The 15,887-nt window shown below is 33.6% G+C and overlaps 1 protein-coding gene and 2 long non-coding RNA genes across 4 annotated transcripts in view; all 3 read right to left on the bottom strand.

Moving 5' to 3' along the window:
• LOC127849915 (uncharacterized) overlaps window positions 1-15,887 on the bottom strand; it is a 756,865-nt gene that overhangs the window by 242,639 nt on the left and 498,339 nt on the right. The window lies entirely within an intron of this gene.
• The window catches only part of LOC127850633 (uncharacterized), a 178,696-nt gene that overhangs the window by 18,437 nt on the left and 144,372 nt on the right, over window positions 1-15,887 (bottom strand). The gene's annotated exons all lie outside the window — the stretch shown is intronic.
• LOC127850646 (uncharacterized) lies at window positions 1,125-8,902 on the bottom strand. 2 transcript variants are annotated; one of them, XR_008035399.1, is made up of 3 exons: window positions 8,786-8,902; window positions 1,609-1,676; window positions 1,125-1,320 (listed from the first exon to the last, which is right to left on the bottom strand). It is a non-coding gene; the product is annotated as an uncharacterized LOC127850646 (long non-coding RNA). The 2 variants fall into 2 exon arrangements; XR_008035398.1 differs by lacking the exon at window positions 8,786-8,902 and adding an exon at window positions 1,956-2,024.

Genomic DNA, 15,887 nt, shown 5'->3' with positions numbered 1-15,887 from the left:
TCCGGTTCATTCGCGTTCTACTTTCGGAATAGATATGCTTTAAGAAATGATTTTATTTAATGAAAAAGAGTCTTACTGGTCAGAAAATACATATTTTAACATCAGTTTTTTTTTCACTCGTCCTTTCAAGATTTCACTCGTCAATACGAGCGGACGAGTGGAATTTTTGTCCCCTGCCTACATCATCAGTACATGTATAAATCATGTTAATATGCAACTTTTACAGTGCAAAAACATTCTCACAGGCCAGTGGGGATATGCACATTTGGACAATTTCTACAACATCGGGGCAAATTTATCGATTTAATCATGTCAACGATTGTTTAGATACTTAAGAAAACTTATTTTCATACATATAATTTACGGATAAAAACACCTTTGAGGGCATTTCATAACAGTAACACGGGGTTGGTTTTCCTACGATTCGATCGCACGAGCAAGTGCCCGTCCTTACATCGAAATTACATATTTGCACTGAAATAAATAATTAATCGAGTCAAAATCAAGGTTTCTAGAACTCACCTTTGTATTTATAATAAAGTTGAACCACATGAAGATGTTTTCTATTGGTAACATGCTCAAAATCGTCGATAGAAAAACGTGTTTACGATGCGTAATCAGTTAATCAAAATGGCGGTCAAAGGTGAAAAGCGAGGTCGCCGGGTGACCGGAGTAAATTTGAATAAATTACTACGTTCGGCTTAAAATGCGTGAGGGTTCCTATTGTTTCCCACAAAAGATTTTTATATCAAATTAAACTTCAGAACATTCCCTACAATATGATATATGATGCATAGTTCGGAAATAAGTACTTTTTGTAAAAAATCGGCGACACTTTAGGGGACTATATCTTCGGTTCGGATGAACTTAAAAATTTGCATCAAAGTCATGAATGGAGGTCGTGAACTTTTCTAAATGGATTCGTCCATCTCATTAATATTCATAAAGTTTAAGTCACCCGCGAATAGGAACAAAGAGTACATGTGCCACGCACCGAGTGCATGAAAGTTGATAATCACGCGCAACAGCGAAAAACCATAATATTTATTGTTTATTAACAGATAAAACTGGGTTATAGTGGGTAAAATACAAAAGTAAAACATGCATTTTGTAGAGAATTTTATTAGCTTTAAAATGAGACCAATTTTAAAAATATTCATCTACAAATGTAATTTTAATCCCCAAAATGCCACAGGCGGTGTAGACTTTTCACAGTTTTCCAGATAAAATGTGGGATTATCGGAGATTAGCTGGGGTTGCTAAACGGATCATTCAGCCGGATTTAATTTGACAGCAAGATAACCGATCAAACCCATAAAACTGAAATTACACAATACAAAAAACTTACAAAATGCATGACAAAATAATCCGTAAAATAACAGCGTTACACAACTATTAAAAATGTAATCTTGGGCCTTTAGCATTATACAAGTATTGCATAGATGTGCACAAGATTTTACTGTCCATCACTATGAGCATTTAGAATTCAAAACAATAAAAGGCAGTACTGAACGTTTAAGGAATGATGGATTTAGTTGAGTTATTCAAATAGTTACAACCAAATAACAACATATCACATCAATGTTGCAATAACTACATTTAACTTACACAACGGTGAGGCCAATTACTGAATTAGATTTGACTGGATATCGAGGTATGCATGGCGTTGTAGATGGCTGTAAAATGATACAAAACATTGGTAAATAAAATAAACTGGATCTATCATGTATTACACATATGATGAGTTACATAAGATTCAAGCGGAGAGTTTTCATTGAATTTGAACAAATGAAAATCCGAAACACAAAAATGGAACGAATCGTGAGAGTACGAACGAACAAAAAAATCTTATCACCAAAATAGTAAGAAAATCGCTGAACAGTCTAATAAAAATAGTTTGTATAATAATCAAATACATAAAAATGTATCAAAATATGCTCTTTCTATTTGTTTACCTGGACAATGAAGCTTGCACAGGGTTTTTTAAGTTAAGAAAAACGTGACCAATCGATTTTTTGTAAAAATTATAGCGTTGTAAAAATCGGTCAGGTTACATACAACTAATAATCAAGCTAAGGGACAACACAGTTACTCACCTGCGACCTGAATATACAGAACTGTTTTTGCATTTTAAAACTCGGTATGATGATTTGACAAACAATGTGGCGTCTAGATTTTCCCCATATTTTTATGGCGGCTTATGTTTAATAAATATATAAATAAATATGAATTTTAAAATGCTCACGCAACACATTTCAACTCGCCAGAGACATATTAGGGAAACATTTATTATCTCACCAATTTGTTTACGATTGTTCAATAAATATGGCATCTGGGGTTAACAAGCTTTTAATAATTTGAACTATACAATTAGTGTTTACCCCATATTACCAAGTTTCGAATTTGATCGATATATTTATTTCGACATTTGTCATCTGCGCTATAAATGTGACCCCTAAAGTGTTCACAAGGTTTCCCTATAGCAATTTAAGAAAAACTGCCCCACCTCCTGGCAGCCACGGTTTTCAACGGACTCGAACACGTTTTGAAATCGGCCCTGATATCATTGTGACGATTGTTATGGGATATTATCTCTTTCAAATTGAGTTATAAATGTAACATCTAGAGCGGTCAGAAGGTTTCACTATTCAATAAAAATTACCCCGCCAACTTTTCAACGGACCTGAACAATTTTAGAACTCGGTCGGTATATAATTGGGACAAATGTTCTGACAAAAAATGAGGCATGCAAAGTGTTCACGAGGGGTTTCTTTCAGTTTACCAAATGACATAGTTTATGTACTTACGCAATTAATTTTCTTACTCGTTCGCTGTATTACTAGCACACATGTTTGATCGATTTCATGAAGATTGTAAAAAAGGGTTGCCTCTAGTGTGACATAAATGTAAATAATGGTGACGCACGGACGAATGAAAAAATATTATCACAAAAAGTCTTAACGTTGTGCTCAGGTAAGCTAAACACAAGTAACTAATAGACCAGTTGATTGGTATTGCTATTGTTAGCCATCATTCATGCTCACTGGTTGGAAAAAAACACTGGTAAGAGTAACTTAAAATATTTATACAGGACAAGTGGTTTTAGTCAATAAATCAATAAGATTTGCACAAAAAATCACTAAAACACCTTAATTATAATGTATGATGTAAAAAGGTAATGTAACAATTGATGAGCACTTATTTAGGACAAACTATTTGGGATGTGTTGCAATGTCGTTGTAGATGTAGTTGTTTACTAAATGTTAAGTTTTGGTTTCGTTTTTTAATTCTAAAAATGGTGCAGTGCCTTACAGAGTTGTATATTGTTATTGATGATGGCATAGCGGGAAATACATTTAAGATGTCAAAATGATACAATTTATTTTAAAAAGTAACGCTCAATTATGTGACTAAAAAGTAAAGTCTTCGCATAGATTTAAAATAAAAGTAGCATTTTCAATTGTATAAAATACATTATTTACCAATGATGCGTTAGGTATCGAGTTGATTCTACACGTTATGACGTTATGACATCATTAAACACGTCACCAGTTATTAGCCCGGATTTCGGGCTGATAAAAAAAACTTGAAAAACAAACGCAACAATTGAGGAGAAGAAGATACATATCAATTTGAATGCCAAAAACAGAGTAGTATTTACATGATAAGTAATGATCGACATGATAAGTTATCAATCAGTTTGAATCCAAAATATGAGTAGAATTTACATGATAAGTATTGATTGACATGATAAGTAATGATTGAAATGATAAGTAATAATTGACATGATAAGTAATGATTGACATGATAAGGAATGATTGACATGATAAGGAATGATTGACATGATGATTTATGATTGACATGCTCAGTAATGATTGACATGATAAGTACTGATTGACATGATGAGTAATGATTGAAATGATAAGTAATAATTGACATGATAAGTAATGATTGACATGATAAGGAATGATTGACATGATGATTTATGATTGACATGCTCAGTAATGATTGACATGATAAGTACTGATTGACATGATGAGTAATCATTGACATGATAAGTAATGATTGACATAATGCATAATACTTGACATAATAAGTAACTATTGACATTATACGTAATAATTGACATGATAAGTAACGATTGACATAATAAGTAATGATTGACACGACAAGTAATGATTGACATGATAAGTTATTTAACAGTCTGAATGCAAAAAAGCATATTGAATTATTGCAAATAAAATCAAAACAGTATGTGTATGTAGAAATTGTAGGCAAATCATAAGAAATGTATATTATTATAAATATAAATCCTCATAACTGCCACAACATCCATTATTTCATTACCAATTATTTGAATGTTTAATTAATTGTTGAGAAGTCTCAAATGTTATCGCACTGTTCATATGTTCGAATGCAACACAACGAATACAATTTACAATTATAGCTTGAACACGGTCGAATACTTCAAATGTAACTGCACATATTACACATTATATTTTAGCAAAAGATCAAACAATCTTAAAGCCACATGCCTGTCTTCGGTGGCTGGCAACGATAATTGTATTAAATGAAATATATACTTAGGTCTGTGCAAAACTAGTATGTATAAACACCATATGTGTAGAATAAATAAATACACACCGATAAAGTATTCGTGCGTTTCGCGCGTGTATATAAAACTTTGCTTCAAACGGAAACCTTAGGTACATTTAAATATCTTAGAAAAAACTGACAGATAAGCGGAATTTATTATGGCAATTTTCGACCGTTCGATGTTTCCGCTTAAAAAGGTGCCGTGGGTATTAAACAATACAAAGAAACACGAACCGCTGGTTATTACAGCAATCATCAACGCGTAACGTTTAGTCAATGTCATGCTCTTTTGTAATTTGTCACATAATGTGTAACAATGTCCGCTTTTTCTATCTACGTTTTAGTGACTTAATAAAATCGTAACATTTATATATGTCCGTATACTCAGACAAAAAAATAAGACAAAGCTTGGACGGTCTTTATCCTTTATATTACATATTATCCTTTATATAACATATCATCTGTTTTGTTCCCTTACCAAAATTAATTATCGAACCAGCTTTCCATACGTTTATTTGTATTCAACCAATTACGCAATTTATGAAGATCAAGTATTTCACAAGAAGTAATTTCTTGACGAAACATCACTTAAAGCTTATATTCGTATTTTAAAAGTAATGGCAACGCTAATAAATTGACATTGAATAAGCAATGCTGAAATATCACATTATGATGATATCGGCGTGTTCAAGAACGAACCTTATCTATAATAAGGCCGGCATATTCCCTGAACGTGGTGAACGTCTTGTTCAAAGCGTCCTGTACTTCTAAGAACTTGTGCGACATGAACGTATCAAGAATAAAGAATTTTGGTCTTGCGATCTTAAATAATCTAATGTTTTAGTTTAAATAAGGCACATTAGACAGTCAGATAAGAGGAACAATTGTTCAGAATAATATTTATTTGATAACGTCATGATTCGTATTACGGTAAATATCCATGTTGGCGTGTGCATTACGGACAGATGTATTCAGGGACTTGGTCTTGCAAGGAGCCACAAAGGGACAACATCTTTGAAATAATGAAAAAAAAAATCAAAATAAATATGTCGTGTAATCGGATATAAATTTATATACGATATCACTTAAACTATAACAAAGGTATCCGTATTGTTCAATATCACGCCATCTACAAAATACTCTTCTCTCATTGGCTGTTTGACGTCACATGCTGACCCCATATATTCTATATGGTGTCAGTAGACTATATGGGGCAGTAGAAACATTCTCTCATTGACTGTTTGACGTCACATGCTGACCCCATATAATCTATATGGTGTCAGTAGACTATATGGGGCAGTAGCTACATTCAAAATGGCCGCCCGGAATCGTAACTATTATTATTACATTTATATGCTCGATATAAATTTAAGATTTTAAAGTGAGCCTAATAGTCTATTCTAACAATGAAAGTTAAATTATACAATACATTCCTAATATTAATAAAACTGCGTAAATCCGACCTCAATGTTCACCCCTACTACTAATGCCTATCTTCATTGGAAAGCCTAAGACACTTGCGTCGATTTAATAATAAAACGAACGAATACCTGCATCAATATAAAGCTGTGATTCACGTCATTTCCATATGAAAGTCAAGTATTTAAATCAATATAATAACCATTTTTTTGTATTCGATCCCAAATATACCAATACACAATTTGATGATCTGTACCTTAATGGCAAAATAGCTTAATAATTTGTATTGATTTCTTCGCTATTTGAATACCCAAGTACAAATGTATTCACGTTGAATTGAAACGATTGTAAAGAAATGGTGTCGAATTTCAACGACCTAGCTTAAGTTCTAATTTGGCACAAATAACTCTGCTTTGGTATAACATCGATTAGATATTTGAGCGAACTTCGGTTAAGTTCGTAATCATTTAATCAAAATGTATGCATCTCCAATTTGCACATACAAACTCACTAGATGGTGCGTGTGTTTACATATTTTTTTTATCATATGCACTAACATATATATTATTTTGGCAACATTTAAACATATTCAGATATAACATAAATTATAATGGCATTCCAGCATATTTCACTAAAAATAAGATATACATGTTTTGATGTTTGGATACATATTAATGCTACTGCGTTTTGTTTACATGGCTCGACACTCACTGAATAATTCAATGGACACTATAATGGTCCAGTCGGATTAGTGTCATACACTTTCATTTTTCCTTACGAACATGTTGTTTGTCCTGGTCTTAAAATGTAACTAAATATACCAACTACCACGTAACTTTGCAGTAATTTTGTTTACCAATATACATCGTAGCATGGCTCGACAAGAATAGTGTATTATCATGGAGACCCTTTCAATGTTATTAAAGCAAACAAATTATGCATAATGAGTGATATTTTAAAGTCTCGGTTGTACTGCGTAGCTGTATAACAAAGCTGTTCATCTTAGCTGACATTTGTAAGCGTGCATTGCAATTAGAATAAAACGTACCGCTAGTTGGACAGTATGAATGCATGGAATTTTTTGTGCGTTTATAAAAACAAAACCGTTCGAAATAAAAATTGTGCAATCTTATTTACATTAACAGGAAATTCAATTGACTTTCTATTATGTGGTGTATAGGGTAAACTTAAATCCAAATATGCGTGGATTTCATTAAAAGAGGTATAGTGGTGCGTTTTACTCTTGTCATCGATACAGCTTGTTTAAGTCCTTTTATATTTAGCAGATTTTTAGCGCCAGAGCGTTTGTACTTTAAGGCTATGTTGACATATTAAGTTATTCCTGCAATATTGCATTATATGCACGAGTACATGTTATATCATATAAGTGTTGTCGTTAGCTTTCATTATTTTCGTTTTGAGAGAAATACTTTCAATTGTTTTCAAAATTGACCTTTAAACATGTTAAAGTAATTAAGTTGTTAACACACAGTCGTTCCAGCAGCGAATTCGTGATCTCATTTTAAATTCATTGCATTCCATCCCGCAAGGTTTCAATAAAGGTCAGTTCGCGGTCAGTAAAATAATCGTTATATAACCGCTATAGCTTAAACTAGGGAAACTATAGAGTTATTTGACCAGGCATATTTTAAATGATAATATTCGGCGATATTACTATGGCATGACAATACTATATTTTTTATGTGTTTTCAACAATGTCAATGATGTATTCTATCTTTTATTAATTTGATAAGAATTATTCCATCAGTTTGACCTTTTGATGCATGATAATGCTGATTTCCGATACAAATAGTAATCGCATCAAAAAACAATGTTCGGCAAACCACTAAAACAAATCTGCTCGAAGAACGCGCGTATACGTATTTCTCATGTTTATAGGTGATTTATTTCCATTCTTATTTTGTATTTACGTTTTGTATCTATAGATATATGATCAATACTATCTAAACAGTATAAATGAAACATCTGGCGCAAAATCCCGTTATTGACTTGATTAAGCTAAGAACTGCACAGAAAAAAAGGCATTCGCTATCTTTGATCTTATTGATGTAACGAATATTTTTTCACCAACAAAAAAAAAACACAGTATATCTGTTTTAAAGAAATGTATTACTGTTTCTGAAAATACTGCGTTAAATATTGATTTTAATTTAGGTTTATGATGAGGGCATTTAGAGACGAACTTTTTAATATATGCATATGGGTAATGTTAATATATTCATAGAAATTATTATATTGACAAATTTAGATTTGTTTGTTTTACCGGTTGTATATAGATTATAAAAGTTCTCAATATGCATGCAATGTAATGCATTATATTAAAAATTTATGTTGTCATTTCATTTAAATTGGTTAACTTAATCTTCCGAACTTTTGCTAGTTTCAATTTTTATCAGCGAGTAAATAAGTATGGTCGTAATAAGTAATGTATCAGTTTTAATGGAAACGAACTATGTGTTTATTTTTATTTTTTAAATAGTACGTGTATGTATTAACAACACCCCCTAATTACTTCAACTTTTATTTTTAAAAATATGAATGCATTATTAATTGTTGGCAAGTCTCAGTTTATATCTAACCGTGAAATTCAATATTTTCTTATGCAATACAATGAAAAAATGTTTGCAACCATTACATGGACACGGTCGACCAACTTCTAGTATAACTACTAATATTTCAGCAAAACATAACGCATGACTCAACAAACATTTTATAATAAATCGAAATAATAATACATAAAATCACTTACTTATTTGTTCAAACTTGCTGATCGTAACTCTGCAAAGTTGTCAAACATCTGTACATCATAATACGTATCGGAAAACAAAATAATACATTATCGATCATATCTATGGGTCGTGTAAATAATGAATTATATATAAGGAAGGTCTTGAGGGAAATCGAAAGTAAGTGGATTGTACGGGGATTTCCAGTTGTTAAGGCGATGTGTACACATCGGTCGATAGTGACTAAGTGACGTCATGGTAGGTTTACAATACTTGTTACGAGCCGATAACTTAAACGCGAACGCGAATATCATACGATATCGATAAAGAAGGAAAGCGCATACAATATGATCAAATCAATGAATTGCAGACGGTTTACGGTTTCTATACAATCAATTTGAATTGTTGTTGAAAACCTTGCAAAGTTGTCAAACATCTGTACATCATAATACGTATCGGAAAACAAAATAATACATTATCGATCATATCTATGGGTCGTGTAAATAATGAATTATATATAAGTTGTTATGTAACGTGTAAACCATGTATTCGCAAACTCATGGAGCTGGTCCCATCTCACTTATGTCATGATCAGGGACGACACCTTCCGCCTTAACTGTAATTTCACAAAGAAGGGACGTGCATGTGCGTTAAATGTCATCCCAGATTAGATTGTGCCGTTGTATAGGCTAATCTGGACGACACTTTACGCTTTGTGGAATTTTTCGGTTAAAGGAAGTTTTTCTTTGCTTTACGCTTAAAGTGCCATCCCGTATTTTCCTGTTCGCACTGCACATGCTTATCTGGAACGACACTTTACGCTCATTTATTAAGTCAAGTTTTCTCAGAACGCGGCTAATGTACTGTTGATGTATTATTGGAAGATTGTAATGGCGATACCCCTTACTCGTGTTCAAGGGATGGTCCTTCCACACCCATAGGGCTGCCCCCAGCCACTCATCGAGGTGTCAGCGAAGTCAAACAAACAGTCGGTCTCGTCAAAGGTACATTTTCCCGTTAAAATTACTCTTTCTATAAATGAGCCTCTTTCTGGAAAACTAGGTTTAATTATGTGCATGTGCGGACTGCACAAGCTAATCTGGAACGACGCTTTACGATTCTATTTCTTCTTTACGAAAATCAAGTGAAGGCGGAAAGCGTCGTAACTGATCAGAATGTGCGAAACGTTGTAGTTATAATTTTACATGATATATGATATGATAGAATATTTCAATACTATTCAGTTCAATTACAATCTTGCAATTTAAACCGAAGAAAAGTATGCACACATCTAGATGTAAGAGATTGTCAGTGCACAATACACATACACGCACATGTAAAATAAATTATTTTCGTCTGCATGAAGTTTCGAGTTTTTCTGTTTTAGTTACTTTTTCGTGGACGCGTTAATTCGGGGATCTGTCAGTTCACATGTTCATTATAACCCAAGGATATATACAGTTCACATTTTTATACCAACCGATTGATATATTCATTTCGCATGTTAATCACAACCCATGAATATATACAGTTCACATAATCATTACAACCGATGAATATTTACATTTCCCATGTTCGTCACAACCGATGAATATGTACATTTTGCAGGTTTATTACAATCCATTAATATATGCATTACACATGTTCATTACAACCCATGAATATATACAGTTCACATGTTCATTACAACTCATGAATATATACAGTTCACATGTTCATTACAACTCATGAATAAATACAGTTCACATGTTCATTACAACCCATGAATATATACATGTCACATGTCTATTAGCAACAAAATAACTGTAAAACCCGGGTATTTTATTGCATTTGCGAGCCATGACCAAATCCGAAAAAAATACTATTTTCCTTAGAGTATTGAAACTGACATTCATATACTTTAACCTGTTAACGTATGCCCCAGTGTAGTGTGATATGTCTGGGATCATATGCGTATAGCCGTTTTTAATTTACAGAGCATGTTTTGCAAATCAGTATGTGCTTAGAAGCCTTAACTACGCTAAGAACCGTAACTCACTATGCTAGGAACGATTATCGCTGCCTGTCTGCACTGCAGACGACGAATGCTTGAGTATACCACTACAATGAGTGTATATACCAGCTTGTAAGACGACATTGGCCAGTCTAGTGTTTATCATTGAAATCCGTATATATTGCCGCTTTCAGGGAAAACAGGGGCTTGATGCATGTCAAATAAGATTAGCCTGTGCAATGCGCACAAGCTAATCAAGGACGACAACAGCGAACAACTTCAGTGCCTTAAGCGCTTTGATTAACATAGGCCATTAAGACAAATATAGCTCGTTTGCATCAAAACTTCTACGGTAATAAAAATAAAATTGATACATGTGCATATATTTGTTTAATAAGAATCTTTAGTTGCCATCAATTGCCAGCAACTTTATTGAATCTATATTATTTAGGCGAGGTTGGTGTAATTTGGTCGTGGTTGCTCCCACTGGTAGTGAAACATTATAATTGTGTGTTTAAAAAATAAGTTATGCTCACGATCTTTAGGGAAAACATCTGCAAAATGAAAATACTACAAGACGGTATACTTTTAAATGTAAGTTAAATGGGTTTTCCTGAATTCGTTTTCGCAAATATGCTTGCAACTTTAGGGCTGCAGACCGAAATGAAATGTGATGGTAAGTACGCTATTCGCATATTACAAAAAATATATTAAACAAACTACCTAAGGCAGCAATCCGGCTGTAAAATACATGCGTCGTGTTCTGTGAAAACTTATATGAATGCTTGTGAGTAAAGCGTCGTCACACATTATCCTGTGTAGTCCGCTCAGGCTAATTAGAGATGACACATTCCATCGGTATAGTATTTTTCGTTTTAAGCACGTGTCGTATTAAAAATTTAGCGACAATCCTGTTAAAGCGATGAACTGTTGTATTTCCTTATAAAATAGACCTCCTTTAAATTCTACCAAAGTGAAGAGTTTCGTCACTGATTAGCCCGTGCGTACTGCACATGCAAATCCAGGATAACACTTTATGCAAATGCAATAAGCACAGATTTCCCAGAACGCGGCACATATTTAAACGAGAGTGTGTTATGTTATTCAAAACTGAGCCTTTTATTGTAGGCAATACTTTTTATCGTTTCAGCGCATAAATTAATATTGAAATACTTGATAATACCACTTAATGCTTCCAACATATGCCAGTATGCAAACAAGTATTTGCAAAAGTAAGCCACTTTTAATTGCTCATTGAAAATCAAGGTCGACACTTGCAACTAAACTAAAGTTTTGTTACGAAGAGAATCATGTCAACCTTAAATACCACAAACACGGACAGTTTCGTCACGGATTAGCCTGTACAGACTCACATGAATTAAGCAAAGTTTTCTCAGAGCCTAAATTATCGCACGTTTTTTAAATAAGAGGAGCTCATGATATTTAAGACACAACCCACATCCCATGACGCCATCCCTGAAAACACGTTGCATATATGCTACTTTTGACGAGCACTTCAGCTCGGTTACTCGGATATTGTATGTGAACAATTTTGAGGATAATATGAGTCTCGCTTGGACAAACTGGTCAGACTGCATGTGAGTAATGTTTCGTCTCGGAGTAGCCTATGCAGTCTGTATAGATGGATCAGGGACGACACTTTTGTCCGCTTTTTTTGGAATTGTGTGTTTAAAGGAAGTCAATTCTGAGCAAACATTCAGTTTGAAAAGAAAGTGTCGTGCCAGATTAGCTTGTATGAATTAACACATACAAACGCATTCAGCCATGTTTACAGAAAACGAGGCCCATACATTCTATAGTGAAACAAAGAGACAAATAAAACGCTATAATTATGTTAAATCTTATTGGACGGACAATTGGACTGCATTGCGGTCAGACGGATAAAAATCAACTTAATGCCTCCCGCTTTATAGGCGCATAACACTCAAAAATAAGCCCCGCTCTGGGAAAACGGGACTTCGAAGATCATGTAAACACATCAAACCTTCTGTTGCTATCACCACTTTCGAATTTTAGTTTCGTACGGATTTCATCGAACAACATATATGATACAATGTGATAATTAACAGTTTTATGAAAGTTTTTTTTCTTTATTACTCTTCATTAATTGCATGCAGCGCCATATTTGCTGAAAAACACAGGTGGTTGAGTTTTTATTTTTGTCATAAAACGAGTCGTCATTGTTCACGAATGCGTGGCAATTATACACCTTGGACTAACGCCATGGTTTAATTCAAACACATACAAAGTACATTGTTTATTGACCGATATACATAAATATATCGAAAGGAAAAGTGTTCTTTTTTCACATGTCACTACTACCACTGAATCCGAGTAAAAGCAATAATTGAGTCGCGTTCTCGGAAAAGCGGGCTTAAAGCATGTTTGTAAAGTGACGTTCCAGATTACGCCGTGCAGTCCGCACAATCTTATCAGGGACGACACTTTCCGACGGTATGGGATTTTTCGTTTTAAGCAAATACATACTTAGCGTAAATCGTTCAAAGGAGATGATCACTTTAATTTTTTATAGAGTTGTGTTCGTGTGTCGTATAAACAGATATCGTTACCGGAAATTTAAATGGAAAATGTTGTGCAACAAAAAAATAAAATAAGAGCGTTTTATATCTCATTAGATCTATGTTACCATACGATATCTAGGGTTGAAATTTATGGTATTGCTATAAGGAACACGGATTTAACTTTATTTAACGAAATAGTTTGCGAAATATTGGTTGATTTTGAGTATGTATGTTACGTTAACATTCCGGCCAAGTTTCACAAAGACTCATTCCAAAATATAGCATCTAGAGTAGTCACATGATTTGAATTGGTAGCTTTGGGTTTAGACCCTAGTGACCCACTTGCTTGCTTGCCAAAGATACTCTCAAGATAAATATTTTGACCATTTAAAAAAAAATGAGTCATAAATTTGGCCTCTAGAGTTGTTAGTAATTTTTTTTAAGCATTGCAATGATCCAACTCGCCAAACAAATTATAAAGATAAACAATATGACCAAGTTTCATCAAAATTAAGTCATAAATGTGGCCCTATTCGCCCTTAGTTTTTGACGCACTTGGCCACGATTTGAAATTGGCCTATACAGTATAAAGATATAGTGATATAGTACATGCACCGTCAATATTTAGGAATACATGCTTCTAGTGAAGAAACACGTTTGTTTCTAAATAACAGTTGACCGTGTGACCTAGGTTTTGTATGCATGTAACCCAGATTCAAATCCGGCCTAGATATTGTCAAGACAAACATTCTTGCATCAAGATTGGATTGACAATGTTGTTAACAAACTAAACGTTTGCGACGCACAGCAAATGACGCATGACATATATATCATATATATACGACATACATATATATGACGCACAACATACTACATAGGTCGACAAGACTAATTTATCCCTTTATTCAGCATACACCAATAATTTCAGTATGATCAGATACTGTCAATATAGTCACTATCTACCACAACATATCGTAAATCACAAGTAGCAGACGAAGGTGCTGGTCATTTAACTTCATTTATGAGGAATATTTTGTTTGTTGTATTGAGCAGTCCTATTAAACGCCAAAATACTCAGATCAGTTTTTGTCGAGGCTGCAATAAATGAGACGGATTGCGGTGGTCGAAAAATTGTTTATGACTTAGGTCTTTGACTTCCAAAATTAACGACATTGATTAAAGTATTACATTCAAAAAGTATAAAGTATGAAATAGTGTTTCATCGACACTCCATGTTTTCGGACCATTCTTTTAAATAAACATGTGTAAAAATACCAGTGATGTAAAAGCACCATTGTACCTTCTATCGGTCGTGGCAAGGTCGCGATGCCTCAACCTTTCAATACAGTATTCGAAACAAGTTTTTTTCCTCAACAAACATACGCAAATCTAATGTAAAACTATGTCCAAGATAGCGGGATAATAGTTAATATGAACATTTGTCAGGGGCAGATGGGCTGATTTTCAAACAAATACAAGTGGCTAACATTTAAGTATTTTGCACAAATGCTTGTCAGAACTGTTTGAATACTTTATTGTATCTACGGTCTAACATTTCTGGATTCGCTGTAAAAAAAGAAGTAATGCTTGTTGTAATTTCCAACATTCTGAAAATATTTCAATAATTATAAACGTCATACCTAGTGTAATTTCACTTTAGCTGGAATGCACGTTTTACATTTATCGATGTTACATGATGATACATTATCAAAACTCATGCATTTAGAGTATATTTTTATTAATACGCTACATTTATATCATGTGAAAATTGTTGTTATTTTTCAGTCGAACACAAAAGCATACACGATGTGAAACGTAAATCTGTAAATTACATCCTTTAACATTTGATAATTGGATTATTTATGGTGCGTTATTTTTTGCTAACCCAGTCAATTTGCTTCATCTGTATATACCTTCGAGGCATTAAAACAGAAACAACACATAGACCCCAATAGCTTATGTGATGAGTACTTTGATAACAATTTAAGAAAATCCATGTCAAGGAAGATATATTTACCGGTGCGCTATAATGGTAATAACGAACAAAAGATATTGTATTTAACTAGCCTAAACGTCTATCGTCCTTGCGTATATTCAATGTTATTTAACTAGCCTAAACGTCTATCGTCCTTCCGTATATTCAATGTTATTTAACTAGCCTAAACGTCTATCATCCTTGCGTATATTCAATGTTATCTCAAGAATCAGGAAGATTTTACAATTGCCTTTAGACAATCAAGTCGCATTCTGAACTACGGTACACCTGTTTGACTAAACGCAAACATGAAATATTGTATCGCCAAAACTGAGCAAATTAACTAACATGGCTGTAACTTATTGTGCAAACATGTGGGTATAAGCAAACAAATCTAGGCATGTAATATGAGTAAGATGTCCATGAACAAATGGTTCAACACTAACCACAGACGCCAGACTTGTATGATAGTTGCTTCCAACATGCAATATTGCGTGATGATTCGCACATTGTTGCACTTCTTTACAATTCATGGTCTTATCCCAGGGCTTGATTTTAACTGTTTGGCCACTTAATTTTTTGTTGCGATTGACTAATGACTAACTCTCAAAACC

The sequence above is a fragment of the Dreissena polymorpha genome, chromosome 11, assembly GCF_020536995.1.
Source record: "Dreissena polymorpha isolate Duluth1 chromosome 11, UMN_Dpol_1.0, whole genome shotgun sequence".
Taxonomy (NCBI): Eukaryota; Metazoa; Mollusca; class Bivalvia; order Myida; family Dreissenidae; genus Dreissena; species Dreissena polymorpha.
The sequence above is the reverse complement of the archived record's forward strand: the minus strand, read 5'-3'. Positions and strand labels throughout refer to the sequence as shown.